Below are 17,646 nucleotides of genomic sequence, written 5' to 3'. Positions count from 1 at the left end.
CACATGGACAACTTTAAACTTTTTTACCTATCTCTATGATGCAGCTCGGGTACTTTATATAGTTTCGGATGTTTATAAGGTCTACCTTGCCCACTGGGTATTATTGTTCACCATGCATGCAAAGTTTTTATTGAGCTGCCTTTTGTCTACTTCGGCATTGCCACCCTAATTATTATAAGGAAATAAATGCATTTCACATTTTGTCACAAGTTACTTTTTTTACCCACAAGGGTGTACATTCTATAATTAGGATCAGGAAATAGAAAGATTTTCAATTTCTATTTGTTTGATTATTTATACATATAATTCTTTGAAAGTATGACTGGGTAAGATCTGAATATGTTATGTAATATATTGTAAATCTCATTTCTATTTCTTTCTCCCTGGGCACTTTATGTTGGTATCGTTTTTACATCCTTCAAAAGAAGTATACTGGTAATATATTTTAAAAGGGCTACTGGTAACATGTGGTCTGTGCTGTGAGCACGGCTTATGGCAAAACACTTTGACATGCCCCCTTGAGTTGGTTTTATACAATGGAAAAATAACAGCTAATTAAACACACTGATTTATCCTGCAGATTAATGCTGTCTCCAATAAAACCAGTGTTGAAACCAGTGCCTTAAATTGAAATATAGAAGTGCAGGTACTCATTGTTCAGAATACCTGTTTGCTCCTGAGAAGTGCAGGTACTCTCCCTTTCAAATGAAAGAAGTGCAGGTACTTAGTACCGAACGCTACCTGCCTATTTAAACACATCATCTGCTTTGGTATTTAGCGTATGAAGCCTGCATGTGTGAAAATACATTTTATTTGTATTGGAGTAAATACCTCATAACAATATACAACACTAGAGATATGCATATGGAATATAATTTTAGGGCAGTGAGTCAAACATACTACACATGCACATACAAAAATATAAATACAATATCAAAGGCTTGTCTGACTCAGCAACTTGTCACATGAGTAATCCTGGTCACTTATCTCTATATTCCCCAGTATGACATACGTCAAGAAAATTTTAGAACTCATTCTTGAGAAACGGGGAAGTCATTGACATAGGGATCCAATTGTGCATGAACGTTTTCTGTGAAAAAGCTTCTTGTGTACAAATGTGACAGAAACTTTACAAATAAGATGAGAAAGGCACATCCAAAGACACATTCTCACAAACAAAACAGAATGTAACATTTCCATGCTCATTATGTGGTCCTCGAAGTAATATAACCAAGAGTAAAGAGATGTATTTTTATTTGTAGAGGAATTTATATAGCACACGGTCTAAGGATTCTGACACAGATAATACAAAATCGGCCCATGAGAACATAACTATGCCTGGCAAAATTTTATGTACGCTGGAGTTATTGATGTACATTTGCCTGATGAAACTGAAGCAAGATTATGCGATTACACCACAGTCTAGTTCCGGGGAGAAATGTGAACGTGTGATGTACCGTTTTTCAATGCAAGCATCATTTCTTGTAGATTTTTTTGCTCGAACCAACGTTCGGGTTATTTTTGAGCGTAGAACTACAAATCCATATGGGAACAGCAGTGTTCTGAACCTGATTGGCAGTTCCTTTAACATGTGGGGTCAACAACATTTTTTACTCAAGCAGGCCGTTCAGGCAATTCTTGAGTGCAAAACTACAACTTCAAATGTGAAAAGCTACGTTTTGAATTTGAGCACCTGGAAATAAACTCGAAATTACATTTTTGAGGCAAATATTTACCTGAGCAGACCGTTCGGGAAATTGTTTGTGTGCAAGATGCATTTCACTTAATTACACCAAATTTCGCATACTGCCTCTAAGACAGGCTGGTAGTCTTGCTAGAGCAAGGGTGAAGAAAAACACATCACTGCATTTATATTTTCTTTAACAACTCAACAAAGTCATTCAAAAGTGTCAGTATGCATTTTTACATTACTGTCAAGTGAAGATGTTGATTTTACAGCACGAGACGGAATGGTACAGTTGGCATTTTAAAATAGTGGTGTGAATGACCATCTGCAGCAGCCACCAAAAAACAATGTTTCCCACAGCATTGAGGCTGTTCAGTTCACTGACAAAATATTGATGTAAAAAATATAGAAGTAAAAAATGTAAATGAAAAAATATAGAATGCAAAAGTATCATTTCCCTATACTTAAAAAGGTAAGTTAAAAAAAAAATATATATATATATATATAAAAATATTAAATGTTATAATTAATAAAAAAAGACTTCATTTAAAAAGTTAAACACACATACATAATAATTAATATATATTTACCTTAAAACAATTAATAAGCCATTAATTTGTATTTATTTTATAATTTTAAAATTATATAAACATTTACGGATATATATATATGTAACAATAAAATACAATCTAATAAAATAAAATAAATTATATTATAAATTGAAACATTAAACTATTTAAAAATCTTCAAACTTAAATTTCCCACTTCAGTGAGGGCAACAGTAGGGAAAGTGTTGGATAGTATTAAAGTTGTATGATATAATAGCACTTCAAGAAACTTGGGATACATAAAACAGTTTTTCTTTAGATAGATATAGCCACTTTTGTATTCCTGTAAAACCTGGCCTGGCAGGTAGAGCTAAGGGAGGTTTAGTCCTCTTCTTTACCCTCAAACTGAATGGTACTGAATAGTTGTCAGTGACAAAGACATTCAAAATGCTATTTATAAATTTTTATAATTCATGTGAGAGTGATAACATAAATCAATATTTAGTTTCCTTAGAGGATTTTTTCTCTGGATATAGATCAAAACAAAGGGGTACATAAGGGGGTGGTGATGGACGGAGCATCTGAACCAATCAAACAGGGTCAGGCTGATTTGCATATGGCCATGTCTGAACTGGGTTGGCAGAGTGGGCTAAAGAACGGTGATGGATTAAACCCAGATCTGTTGACTGGGTGTGAGTATTTCATTGGTTCAGATGCTCCGTCCGTCACCACCCCCTTTTGCACTGCTACAGATCAAAACAAAACACTTTTGAGGTCATCCTTATGGGTGATTTTAACATCCACCCGTGTGGCCTAGATTGTAACATTGAAGAACATGAAGGGCCCCCATATTCGGTGTTTACACATTTTGAGCACACAAAACAAGGGAAGGCCCTGGAGAATCTTCTGGCCACTTTGAATCTATTTGAATCAGGGTGTGATGAAGGTGGACCAAGGGTTCCTACGTTTAAAGGAAAAGACATGGGTACAGTTATAGATTATATTTTTTTGTCATCTTTTGTTTTATCTAGGGTTTTATTATACAAGTTTGAAGCTTCTGTTTTTAGTGATCATAATCCTATGATTATAGAGGTGGTTCCTGGGACTGCTCTGGGATTTAAAGAAACACAGGTTACAGGAATTAGTGACCTGATACCAAGCGAGCAGGGCATTAGACTTAGATGGACAAAGGTGATCCCGGAAACCTTTTTGTTAGAAGCTCTGACAAAGGTTCAAGATGAGGTAGCTACTTGCTTGGATAATTCGGCCCGAGTAAGAAGATAGTTAGTGCATTTGATACCATTTGTAACCAAATAAATACTGACCTGGCGGTCAAATCCAGACCCGGCGGTTATCAAGGTAAAAGATGGTTTGACCGTAGCTGTTCCAAGGCACACTCGGCCCTGCTTAACGCTATGAAAGAAAGACCTAAAAATAGGGAACGGATAGTTAGTTTAAGGAAATTATACAAACAGGCTATCCAAGAACGTAAGCAGCAGATTAAGGAGGAGTCCCGGAGTAAACTCCTATCAGATGAGGTCCTGCGGAACAGTGAAAAATTCTGGTCTACTGTTAACCAGCCTGTCTTCTCAGGAGCAGAGAATTTACCTTTGGAATGTAATATTCCAGACGATCAATGGCTAGCTCACTTCAGAAATATTTATGGGATCCAGGGGCATGAGACCCCCTCAACGGATATATCTTTGCCACAATCAGTTTCTCCCATAGTTTTTGAGACATCAGAAGTGGAAAGAGCAATCGGAGAGACGTTAAAGAATAAGGCGCCGGGCCCAGACGGGGTTCCGGCTGATTTGTATAAGAGTGCCCCTAAATTCTGGGCTAAGATTTTGACTAATGTTTTTAATGCGTCAGGATCAAAAAGTTTTCATGCATCTTGGGCTAAATCTATTATTATCCCGGGTTTTAAAAAGGGGCAGAGGGGGGATCCTGCTTGCTATAGGCCAACTTCATTGATAGACTTTGCAGTTAAAATTTTGGGAACAGTCATCTTGTGTAAATTGACGGATTGGTTGGAAGGCAGAGGGGTCCTGTAAAATGTTCCATATGGTTTTAGATCAAAGAGGAGCACCCTCGATCAGTGCCTTAACCTCCAGCTTTTGATAAGTAAATACACCAAAGCCAAGGAGGGGTCCCTTTATATGGGTTTTATGGACCTCTCGACAGCCATTGACCTGGTGAACAGGTCAAAGCTGTGGCAAATGTTACTAGATTTTGGCATTGAACCACCTTTAGTTAACTTTTTAGCCGAGCTTCATTGCGGTCTTTTAGCATCAGTCAGGGTTACTCAGGAGGGAAGATGCACTAGTTATTTTAAGTTGTGGTTCTGAAAAATCTGGATTCATATAATAGTACTGGACTCGAGAATAAAAACTTCGTCGAAATAGGACGAGTTTGGTATTAAAAGACCGAGAATGACGAGTACATCAAGTACATGTATTTTTGGCGTATTCGAGTGACGATTTCACCTCGAAATCGCCATTTACATTCTGAACCCTTAGCTACATGTTGCCCTTTACATAGGCCTTAATCCAGTTGAATTTGATTCCACAAGGACACATACTCCTTAATCGACTTCTCCCTGACCTCAGTACAAGTTAGAACCATTGCCCCAGGCCGAACTCGTTAGGTCAGTTCCCTCCCAGTGGCCGAGCAAGATAGCATCTAGGCTCAACCAGCCATAAACCATTTCAGCGCGCACACCTGCCATATCTCGCTCACATCTTTTCTCCACTCCTTTTCTTCACTTGCTTTATGATGGGGAGGTGACCGTTTTTATTAGGGGTCCAGTGATATCTGATGAAATGTTGGGCCTTGCCGGATGATTTGTTATGGGCAGCACGACGTGAAATATGTACATGTCATCATGACTCTGCTTTTCTTTTGTAATCAGTAACTATAAATGAAATACCACGAATCCAAGGAATGTTTTGCCCAAGGCTGAAAATAATGTATAAGAAGAGAAGCCTGACTTCGTGAAAGTGTGCAGTCTCCTGAGAATATACCCGTGTTGTACTTCTAGGACCCTGTTACCTTGGTTGCAGCCAATAAACTAATCTTTGACTTCACCTAGAAGACTCCGAGTTTCTGTAGGTCTGACTCAGGAGAACCCGAGGTCTCTGGGTGTTGATCCCCTGGCACCGCTGGGTTACCGGTTCTGTGCCGGTTCTTAAAAACCCAGTACCTCAATTGGCGCCCAGCGTTTGGGGCGATTCCAGTGGTACCAGTCAGCCTGAAGATCGTGAGGAGCTTCGTGTGGAAATTCCGGAGGAGGGCCCACCACCTCATCGACCCCTGCATGTCGACGTGGTCCGAAGGTCTTTGCTGCGAGGTTCCCCGCTTCCCGACGGCTACAAGGACTGCTGCCCTGGCTATCGCCCTGATGTTGGACCCTTGAAGTTTTCGGTAGAGCGAAACGCTGAGACGAGTCTTCTGGTGACGCCATCGATATTTTTCAGTTAAGTATAAGTGGAGCGTCTCCCAGTCCTTAGTTGGACTTACTTTGTGGTATCTTGGAGATACAAAAGGTTTTTATTGGTTCTTGCAAGCACCATAACCGAAGGACTTGTGTATTCACGAGAAATATCGTAATCGATAAATCCTTTGAAGTTTTGGAACTAGACTAGAGAGCGAGGATGCCTAGTCTTAGACTTGGGAATTGGTTTTGTCTTGGTAGTAATAATAGGGACTCCCGATTGGAGGACTCATGTCCGGTTCCTCCAGTTGGAACTCCGACTTACGAGCTATACGTTAAACATGGGGTAGGCCCCATCGTTTACAACGAAGTATGGATTAAATACACTAGGAAAGATGGTGTTTTAAAATGGCCCCAATATGGTAGCTTTGATTCTGAAATCTTAGACAACCTTGAAGTTAAACTCTTTAAAAAGAAAGCCCGGCCGGCGATGTTTGACTCTTTCCGCTTATGGCGCAAAGAAGCCAAACAAAAAGAAATTAAATTAGCTAAGAAAAATAAGAGAGAAGGGGGACTTTCAGTAATGCAAGCTGCTGTGCAGTTTAAAGATAATGAGGAAGAGCAGATAAATGAGCAGTTGCACAGGCAACGTAAAATGGCAATAGATAAGTGTTATCCAGTTTTGCCGTCTCTTCATCAAGGGACAGCAAAAGAGCGTGAAAAAGACCCATTAATGTCGCAATTATTAACTTCACCACCACCCTATGCGCAGAATGCCACAGCACCCCCGCAACCTTTAGTTGCACAAGCTGCGCCCCCGGCTCTTCCACAGCACCCACCAGCTGTTCTTCAGCTGGCTCCTACTTCTTCGGTGCAGCCTCCTCCAGGCCCACCGACCACTTCTGTTTCACCTGTGTTTTCTACGATTTTGCCTACTATACTTTCTACATCTCCTAATGCCCCCTCTACGATTTTGCCTAGTACCACATCTATTATTCCTGATAGCTCTTCTGCCATCTCTACACCCGCCTTATCACACCCTGTTTTTTCATCTGTTTGTCCTTCAGTTTCACCCTCCATTCGGCAGAAAATGGCCAGCACTGTTACTAATCTTCTTTTACCTCTTTTCGGGTCGCCTGCTACGACCCCTAACATAGGAAGAAGACAGTTGCGAAGTCAACTGCCTGATTATCAAGAGAGAGATTCCCTGAATAGTTTAGCTCGGAAATGGGTCATGGACACTGCAAAATATGATGTACAGTCTGTCATGGAAGTCTTCCATCAATGGGAAGCAGCGACACAGAGATATGTTTTCGAACAGATGTGTGTCTTTCTTGGCGAGGATTTAGAAGACAATGATCAAGAATGCATCCCACAAGAGATGTGTCGTGTACGATTTAAGTTTGGAGAGGGTATGATTGTAGGTCCCGATGTGGAAAAAGCAGTTGAAATGCTATTATCATATCGAAGTAAGGGAAGCAGTTCTGGATCGCCATCGGAATCTAGTGCATCTAGTAGGAAAAAGGCACGACAATACCCTATGAGAGAAGTTCCCCCACAGTGGAGAGAGGGTGACGCGACAGCTGTCCCACCTGTCCTGCCCCACTTTCACCGTGTATGGGTACATGTCCCATGGAAGCGAGCTGAAGTTTTAGCACTCAAACAAACACTACCAGATCCGCGTAAAAATCCTGCAGGGTACTATAAAGAATTGTCGCAAACTGCTGGGTCATGTATAATGAATTTGGCCGATATCGATATGTTATTCGGGAACGTTGTTCCACAGCCTTTATGGGGTAAAATTCGTCATGTAGATCATGACCAGGAATTAGGTGACACGTGGGCTAATATTACTGCTGCAGATGCACGCCAAGTTGGTGGTGCCAAGCCTGAGCCTCTGATAGCGGAACTACCTGGTAGAATAGTAGATTACATGAAAACGATAATGCCTGCAATACGCGTAAATTGGGATAAGTTATCTGCATGCAAGCAAAAGAAAGAAGAAACTGTTTCAGATTTCTTCACCAGATTTGAAGAAACATTCATTGACCACAGCGGTCAAGATATGACCACGGAAGGCGGTCAGAGATTGTTTGTCGACAAATTTGTGCACAATCTGCTTCCAGATTTGTGTAGGAAATTAAAAGATTCGGAAAGTTCTTGGGCAGTCTCATCTTCAGCCCAGATACTAGCTACCGCACAGTACTACGAGAATAGAGACAAAGATGAGAAAGATAAAGTAGAAAAGAAAACTAGAGAACTCAAAACGAAGGTTTTGCTACAGCAAGCCTATCCGCCACGTGGTGGTGGTAATCAAAATAATAATGGTCAGAGTCACTACCAGAATACTTTTCAGCAGCCTCAACAATATCAGAGAAACTTGCAAAGATTCGACTACACTCAACACCGCGTAGGTCCCAACCAGTGTTTATATTGCAAACAAGAGGGTCATTACAAATATAACTGTCCTGCCCTACCACAACGTGCAAATGGAATTCCCGGTGTAAGAGGTCGTGGTAGTCAGCAAGCGCCTAGAGGTAGAGGGCGTGGAAACGCCCCTCAGGACGCACGTCCCCTTCCACCACAAAACTCTATGAACAGGTTTGACCAGCAAAATAACGTATCTGACAGGACAGCTCAATACTACGTTGATGAGTATTACACAGAAAATGAGCAGTGGGAAAATGAGGATTGCTAGGACAGCCATAGACGAAGTGAGGGAGTTGTTTCAGTTCCAGTAGATCAGAGTGGACCTTACGTTGAGGTGATTACATCGGGTGTGTCAGAACCTTTTCTGTTGGATACTGGTGCTACAAAGAGTTCTATTATGCACTCCAAACTCCCTGGCGCACCTTTGTCTGGCGAAATGAACGTTTCCGTAGGTTTTTCTGGGGCCCCGGTTAGAAATCCGATTTCTGACCCTTTATCTCTTTCTGTTGGTCCTTGTGAATTCGAAGCACCCCTTATTTTGACAACAGGTAGTGGTGAAAATTCGCTAGGATTAGATTTGCTAAAAAGATTGTATGCGACTTTGTACTGTTCTCCTTCAGGAGTACAACTTACTTTAGGTAAAAAAAGTGGTTTCTCCCATGTATTTGTCGAGAAATGCACTTCCAGCAGAATTGTCGATTCTCCCAGATATTCTTTGGGCTACTGGTCCAAATGATGTAGGTCTTTTAGAAATTCCACCATATGTTGTAACATTGAAGTCGAATGTCAAAATGCCACAAATTCCCCAATACAGAATATCTAATGAGGGTGAAAAAGCTTTGCTAGCGATTGTTTACGAGTTGATTGAAAAAGACGTGACTGAAGAAACACGAGGCAATGTTTGCAATAGTCCTGTTCTGCCTGTTTTAAAACGAACTGACCCTTCTCAGCCACCTGTGTACAGATTCGTGATTGACCTTAGAGAGGTGAATAAAATTGTTGTACCACAATTCCCAGTTGTCCCCGACATTACCATATTATTGACTATGATTCCAGCTTCTGCCTCCTGGTTTTCGGTGATTGACCTGAAGAATGCTTTCTTCAGTATCCCGATTGCTGAGGAAAGCAGGGATATTTTTTCCTTTAGTTTAGGAGGTCGCAGCTTCCGCTTTAAACGCGCTCCTCAGGGCTACTGTGAAAGCCCCTCAATATACAGTCAAGCTCTGAAAACACAGCTTGACACGATTGTTTTGCCTACAGGTGCCACTCTCGTACAGTACGTGGACGATTTGCTCATCGCTGCGGATACTGAGAAAATTTGTAAAGTGGCCACGTTGACATTACTGCGTCATCTATGTGATTTGCATCACAAGGTGTCACTTTCCAAGCTTCAATATTGCTGACAAGAAGTGACCTACTTAGGTCATCTCTTATCGAAGGAGGGAAGGAAACTGACCCCAGAAAGAATTCAGGCAATAGCAAAATTGAATGTGCCAAGAACGCAGAGAGAAGTACGCGCTTTCTTGGGCATCACATCATACTGTAGACAGTGGATTCCAAATTTTTTGTTATTAGCCAAACCCTTGTTGGCATTAACGTGTAACAATACACCCAATCCCATTCCTTGGTCTGATGAGTGTCAGAAAAGTTTTCTCGAATTACGCACAGCATTATGTTCGGCCCCTGTGTTAGGTAACCCCAACTACAGTAAGCCTTTCACATTATATGTCCACGAGAAGGAGGGCTGTGCATTGTCTGTGCTGACTCAGTTATACGGAGATAGACAGCGGCCATGCGCCTATTTTTCGTCAACTCTGGATCCGGTAGCACGAGCATTGCCAAGTTGTTTAAGGGCCACAGCAGCAGCAGCTGTTTCCATTCGACAGTCTGCTGGTCTAGTAATGAATAATACACTAATCGTGATGGTCCCGCATGCAGTAGACACATTGTTAAATAGGACCAAGACACAGCACTTAACTAGTGCTCGACTGTCCAGTTATGAATTGACGCTACTAGCGAGCCATGTGCACATAAAAAGGTGCAGTACCTTGAACCTAGCCACATTGTTACCAATTGCAGAGGAATCGGATGCTTCAGAACAGCACGATTGTTTCCTCAGAACAGAGGAAGAGACAAAAGGGAGAGTTGATTTGTTCGACACTCCTCTTGCTGAATGTGATGGTACATTATGGGTGGATGGTTCATGCTTTAAACTCCCAAATGGTAACGTGACTACAGCATATGCTGTCACAACTTTGCACACAGTCATTGAAACTGCGCGAATACCACATGGTTCAGCTCAAGCCGCTGAACTCGTGGCACTGACGAGAGCATGTGTGTTATCTAAAGGAATGAAAGTGACTGTCTATACCGACAGCCAGTATGCTTTTGGAGTGGCTCACAGTTTTGGACGATTGTGGAGAGAACGTGGGTTCCTGACTTCGCATGGAGCTAAGATTCAGCATGGTCAGTTGGTGAATGAGCTTCTTGAATCACTGACGTTGCCCCTGAAAGTAGCGATCGTGAAATGTAGTGCTCACAAGAAAGTGACTGATGATGTTGGTCGTGGAAACGCATTTGCTGATGAAACTGCTAAGGAAACTGCAAAGAATATGATGAGCCGAATGTATGTTGCGAGCCCAGAAAGATGGACTGGTGATGTTGGAATATGTGAAGACACGATAGAAAGTGTGAAGTCCATCCAAGCTGAGGCCACGGAGAAAGAATTAAGCATGTGGAGAGAAAGTACAGGGAGAATGGATGCAAATGGTTGTTGGATTGAATCGACAGAGCAACAGAGATGGTTGTTACCCGATGCATATGTGCCTGCAGTGGTTACAATGGCTCATGGGATGGCCCATATCAGCGTGAAAGGGATTTGCGAGTTGTTGGCCCCAGTGTGGAAGAATTCTGGGATTCCCAAGTGTGCAGAGAATGTTGTCAAGAATTGCATGGTATGTCTGAAGCACAATCCTGGTAGGGGAACCCCAACTCCAGCTGGTCATTTTGCACCTCCTACGTATCCGTTCAAGGTTTTGCAGCTAGATTTCATACACATGGAGAGGTGCAACAACTTAAAATACGTGCTCGTGGTTGTTTGTGCCTTCTCAAGATGGGTAGAAGCCTATCCCCTAAGGGACAATACTGCCTTGTCCACAGCGAAAGCCCTTGTGAAAGAGTACTTCCCCAGGTTCGAAATGCCTAGAATGGTCTGGTCTGACAACGGAAGTGAATTTGTGGGTCGTGTGATGAAAAGAGTGTGTGAAGGGCTAGGCATTAGGCAGAAGTTCCACGCTGCAAATCACCCCCAATCAGCTGGATTAGTGGAATGTTACAATGGCACGCTTAAACCTAAATTGGCCAAAATCCAAGCGAGCACAGGTCTTAAATGGCCTGACGCTCTACCCTTAGCACTCCTATCCACCAGAATGACTGTGCATTCGCGAGTGAAACTCAGCCCCTATGAAATAGTCTTTGGTCGGCCAGCCAACATATGGGGAGTGCCTAGGCCCACGAAGTTTAGCGAGCTGCAACACCCTATTTTGCTTGACTATTTGTATGAATTGACGGCTAAATTGCGTGTTTTATATCAACAGGTCCACAACACCTTGCCTCCGGTCTCTGAGACTCCGGGTCACTCCATTGAACCCGGTTCATGGGTCCTAGTCCGCAACTTTCAAAGAACCAGAAACGACCAGCCCAGATGGACCGGGCCTCACCTCGTCCTTCTGTCTACAAGGTCGGCTGTTAGGGTGGAGGGGAAGGCCAATTGGGTCCACGGGATCCATTGTAAGAAGATACCTTTCCCTCTGCCACATGACCAATGGGTCTGGAAAGGAGGCACTGACTCAGAGCGCACAACTTATGAACGTGTAAAAGAAGCTAATCCTGATTGTGAAAGTGAGAACGTTTTTCAAGAAACTGTGCCACCACCAGAACAATTGAACTCTGTGGAACCTGAACTACTATTTCTGGACCAGACAGTACCCGGAAAAAGACGCTACAATTTACGTCCAAGAAAAACAGACTAAAGTAAAAGTGATTTTTTTTATGATCCGAGAGAAAAACCTGTGGACTAATAAAAAATGTGTGCTTCCCCAAATCCTATTTTTGAAAGTGCAGATTCTCCCATCTAGGTAACTTGCTTATTTGTTTTTTTTTCCTGAACCGCCATCCGGGTTCCGCTGCTAGGGTCGCGGTTGATTAAAGACTTTTGGGTGCAGCTGACGAGGTCGCTGGTTCCGGTTGGTCCAAGGGAGCTGCCCTAGACTGACGGAAGCATCCTTTAGCAGAAACAACCTACCACCGCGGGCAGCACCTTAGAGAGGATGGAGTTTCCTGATGTGGAGAGGTCTGCCAAACAAGTGAACTTTAAGCAGAGACTTTTTTACACGATGACGAAGAAAAGTTTTATAATAGTGTGTATTTTTATGCTATTCAGCGTAATGGCCTTTTTGATAAGCTATGTTTATTTCTCTTTTCATGTGACATTTGCGCCCACTACATCACCCATACCTCCTCCTACTGTTTCCTCTCATTCTTTCCACCCTCTACCTGACCACGAATCAAATAGGAGATTAGAGTTCATTAATAACTCCTTCGTTCAGTTATTACACCAACACCAACTTGTAATGAACACAACTAACTGTTGGGTGTGTGGTCTCATGCCCCACACCACGGATAGAGGTATCCCCTATTTGGTCCTGCCATTTAGTCACAATGGGTCAGTATGGGCATATAGGACAATGTTCATATATGCAAGAGAAATCCAACCCCTACGTTCTGTAAAAGACAACCTCAAGACTAGCGCCCTAGTCAAAGGTATAGTTGACATGATCAAGGAAGTAACTTCTTACGAAGACACCCCGGATGATGAGATACTTGCATATGTAGGTTGGAATGTGACCGGATATGGCACTACATTAAGTGAGAAACAGCAAGCCAAAAGATCGTCCCCTATCTGGATCGTACCCCATCAAGGTCACCTATGTCTGCAAGGTATTGGCAAGAATCCCAGAGCTCAGCTAGGGAAGAGTGTCTGTACAGAAACGTATGTTTTTGGATCTCAGACTTCCCCTGCGTTTTTAGCCGCTAAGGGTACTTATTTCATCTGCCATGATAGAGCCTATACATGGTTGCCCCCTGACTTCTCGGGCTCATGTTTTGTTTCATTCCTGTTACCTCCCACCTACACAGCAGCGGCAGATTACCATCGGACAAGGGTAGTTAGTGGTGTTTTGAGTAAAGAAGACACTGCAGGTCAAGAATTCGGTGACTTTGCAATGGGTTTTCTGCCGTTCTGGGGAGCCATGGCTAACAGCAGGAACATAAGGCAATTGACAAGGGTAGTTGAATCCACCGTGACTGAAACTGCTGGTGCCCTTAGTAATCTGACTGCTGAGCTCCAGTCGGATCGACTTATGACCCTTCAGAACCGGGTCGCTTTGGATGTAATACTTGCGGACCGAGGTGGAGTATGCAAATTGATCCAGTCCAGTTGTTGCATTTTTATTCCAGATAATGCTCCAACAGTGTACAAGGCCATCTCCAAACTACATAAGATTTCCGAATCTATTCATGTGGATAAAGGAGATTGGTCGTTAATGGGATGGTTCTGGGAACTGATATCTGCCTGGGGATGGAAAATTCTGATGGTCATTGGGATGGTCTTAGCCATTCTTTTCCTGTTCTGTCTATGTATACAGTGTGCTCCTGCAATATGTGGCCTCTGTGCTACATCATGTGTGAGGAAGCCTGTGTCAAGAGATGAACTAAACACTAGAATGATGTTACAGCAACATCTCAATGACTTTAGGAATATAGATCTGGACTCAGACTAACATGAGGATAGATTAATTGCCTATGTAAGGGCAAAAGGAGGGACTGTGGTTCTGAAAAATCTGGATTCATATAATAGTACTGGACTCGAGAATAAAAACTTCGTCGAAATAGGACGAGTTTGGTATTAAAAGACCGAGAATGACGAGTACATCAAGTACATGTATTTTTGGCGTATTCGAGTGACGATTTCACCTCGAAATCGCCATTTACATTCTGAACCCTTAGCTACATGTTGCCCTTTACATAGGCCTTAATCCAGTTGAATTTGATTCCACAAGGACACATACTCCTTAATCGACTTCTCCCTGACCTCAGTACAAGTTAGAACCATTGCCCCAGGCCGAACTCGTTAGGTCAGTTCCCTCCCAGTGGCCGAGCAAGATAGCATCTAGGCTCAACCAGCCATAAAACCATTTCAGCGCGCACACCTGCCATATCTCGCTCACATCTTTTCTCCACTCCTTTTCTTCACTTGCTTTATGATGGGGAGGTGACCGTTTTTATTAGGGGTCCAGTGATATCTGATGAAATGTTGGGCCTTGCCGGATGATTTGTTATGGGCAGCACGACGTGAAATATGTACATGTCATCATGACTCTGCTTTTCTTTTGTAATCAGTAACTATAAATGAAATACCACGAATCCAAGGAATGTTTTGCCCAAGGCTGAAAATAATGTATAAGAAGAGAAGCCTGACTTCGTGAAAGTGTGCAGTCTCCTGAGAATATACCCGTGTTGTACTTCTAGGACCCTGTTACCTTGGTTGCAGCCAATAAACTAATCTTTGACTTCACCTAGAAGACTCCGAGTTTCTGTAGGTCTGACTCAGGAGAACCCGAGGTCTCTGGGTGTTGATCCCCTGGCACCGCTGGGTTACCGGTTCTGTGCCGGTTCTTAAAAACCCAGTACCTCAAAGTCAGAGAAGGGAGTAAGGCAGGGATGTATTATGGCCCCCCTTCTCTTTACGTTATACATTAATGCACTTGAGCCAGCTCTAGGAGAGGCCTCCTTGGATGTACCGCGAATAGGAGAAACTGTCATCCCTGTTCTCTTATACGCGGATGATGGCGTCCTTTTGGCTCGCTCTGGGGTGGGATTGAAAAAATTATTGGATACCTTTGGCAATTTTATGGAGACTTTGGATTTAAAGATAAATAAAAAAAAATCTCAGATCATGATTGTAGGGGATTACAGTAGAAAGAAGAAAACAAATTATTTCTTCTGCCGTGGTGAAGAGGTTAAGAGGGTGCCCATTTTTATTTACTTAGGGGTCCGCTTTGATGAAAGAGGGACCTGGGGCCCTTAGCAGAAGTACAAAAGTAACGCGATTGCCAGATACACTTCAGCCCTTACGGGATTTGCAAAGCGACTGGGTGCTAGACCAATGGAGGCAATTACAAAAGTGTATAAATCCAAATGTTTAGCAATAGCTACATACGGCTCCACAATCTGGGGTTATACCCCACAAGATAGGATTCAAGTGGTTGAAAACAAATTCTTAAGATATTTGTTATCAGTGCCACAGTCCACCCCTACTTTTTCTATCCCTACAGAGTTGGGGTTGGGATATGTTACAGACCTTTTGAAAATCGCCCCATTGATCTGTTGGCTTAAGACCTGGCTTAACCAGGAAATTTCATTGAACTACTTGATCCTAAAAGATTGTTTAGCTCTGGACAGAGCCAGTAGGATCCCATGGTTGGCTTACATTAAATCAACTTTTATAAAACTTGGGCGACCTGAACTTTTTTCCTCCCCCGATTGTATCAAGAGAGAGGATGTGAGTTAGACAAAAATAGCCTTGTTAAATTTATTTATTTATTTATAAAAACATTTATAGAGCGCGAACGAAGGCCCTTGGGCATCTCGGCGCTAAGAATCTCTGTTCACACTAGAGAGGGAGGAGCAGGAAATGAAAAAACCCATCGTAAAAGCGAACTATGTACTAGTAACCTCTCCTGGTCTAGAGCCCTACCTTAATTTAGTAACAAGACCCTACCATCGGTATCTTTTAACTAGATTTCGTTTTAATCTAATCCATTTTACATTGGGCTTCTTCCCAACATGGGGCACTCCGGAAAACTCTAACCCCTGCAAGTGTGACAATTTTTCTGCACAAGACACTTTACATTTTATTATGTTTTGTGAGCACTACTTAGAGATTAGGATAAAATATTTGTTGCCTAATCTGAGGGAGGTGGGTTTTACACAGGTTAGGCCTGCCCTTCTTTATTTACAAATGCTAAGTAGTGCCCGTTTTACTTTTCATTTCCCAAGCTTTTTAGTAGCCGGTGTGCGGATTAACAAGATGAGTTTATGTACCCCGAATACCCCTGCCTGATATTAAATCTATTAGAGGGTGATCATAAGAATTATTACAAGAACTATTTATTACACTGCCCCTTGTTTGAGACGTATTTAGATGAATTTTAAGAATTTAAAATTTTTTAAATGTTAAATGGATGTTGTTTATTTGATATGAATTGTTTGTACCTGTCTCTTTTTATGATTTTAAATAATCGAATAAAAGTGTTTTGACTGACTGACTGACTTTGTTGGATAGTGGAGGGGTAAAACTTACTATTCCCACTCCAGTGAGTGTAACAGCAGGGAAAGCGTTGGACAGCGGAGGGTTAAAAATGACTATTCACACTACAGTGAGTGTAACAGTAGGGAAGGTGTAGGATAGCGGAGGGGTAAAATTTACTATTCCCACTCCAGTGAGTGCAACAGTAGAGAAAGTGTTGGATAGTGGAGGGTTCAAAAATACCACTCCCACTCCAGTGAGTTTAACAGTAGGGAAAGTGTTGGATAGCATAGGGGTAAAAGTTACTATTCCCACACTAGTAAGTGCAACAGTACATAAAGTGTTGGATAGCAGAGGGGTAAAAATGACTACTCCCATTCCAGTGAGTGCAACAGTAGGAAAAGTGTTGGATTGCGGTGGAGTAACAATTAATATTCTCACTACGTGTGTTCAAAATTAAAAACAAATAAAATATTAACAACAAAAATATTTAAAAAACAAAATAAATTTAAATATATATAAATATGTTAAAAATGTAAATACAAATACATTTAATATCAAAGAAATGTTTTAAAACATAGTATAATGTTAACTACATATGACAAATAGCTACATATATCATATTAAATAAAATAGAAAATAATTTCCAAACAAAAAAATTGTTGTAATAAAAAATTATATAGAAACAAAAACATTAATTATTACATAAATTTACTTTTTTGAATTCCTACACTATAACACGACACAACTCACAACCCACATCTAATTTTTTGTTAACGTACTTCCTTGATTAACATAATTAATTACACAATTAAAACTTATTTTCAATTAAAAAACTAATAGTATTTAACAACTAATTATAAAAAATGAATTTACTCCCAACACTGTACCAGTAAAACACACAACATATAAACAAATACCCTAATTAAATATCAATTAATTAATATTAATGACCAACTAACTATTAATTAATTAAACATAAATTACTTCCCACCTTTTACCCCTAAAAACCCCGCAACACACACCTAAAATGAATTACACAATTTCCATTATTAATTTTCAATCAATTATTTAATATAAATTAACAACCAATTATTAATTAATCAAAAACGACTTCCCACCCTTTACCCCTAAAAACCCCACAACCCGCACCTAAAACAAATTACACAATTACCATCAT

The sequence above is a fragment of the Lissotriton helveticus genome, chromosome 5_1, assembly GCF_964261635.1.
Source record: "Lissotriton helveticus chromosome 5_1, aLisHel1.1, whole genome shotgun sequence".
Classification (NCBI taxonomy): domain Eukaryota; kingdom Metazoa; phylum Chordata; class Amphibia; order Caudata; family Salamandridae; genus Lissotriton; species Lissotriton helveticus.
This window is presented reverse-complemented; position numbering follows the sequence as displayed.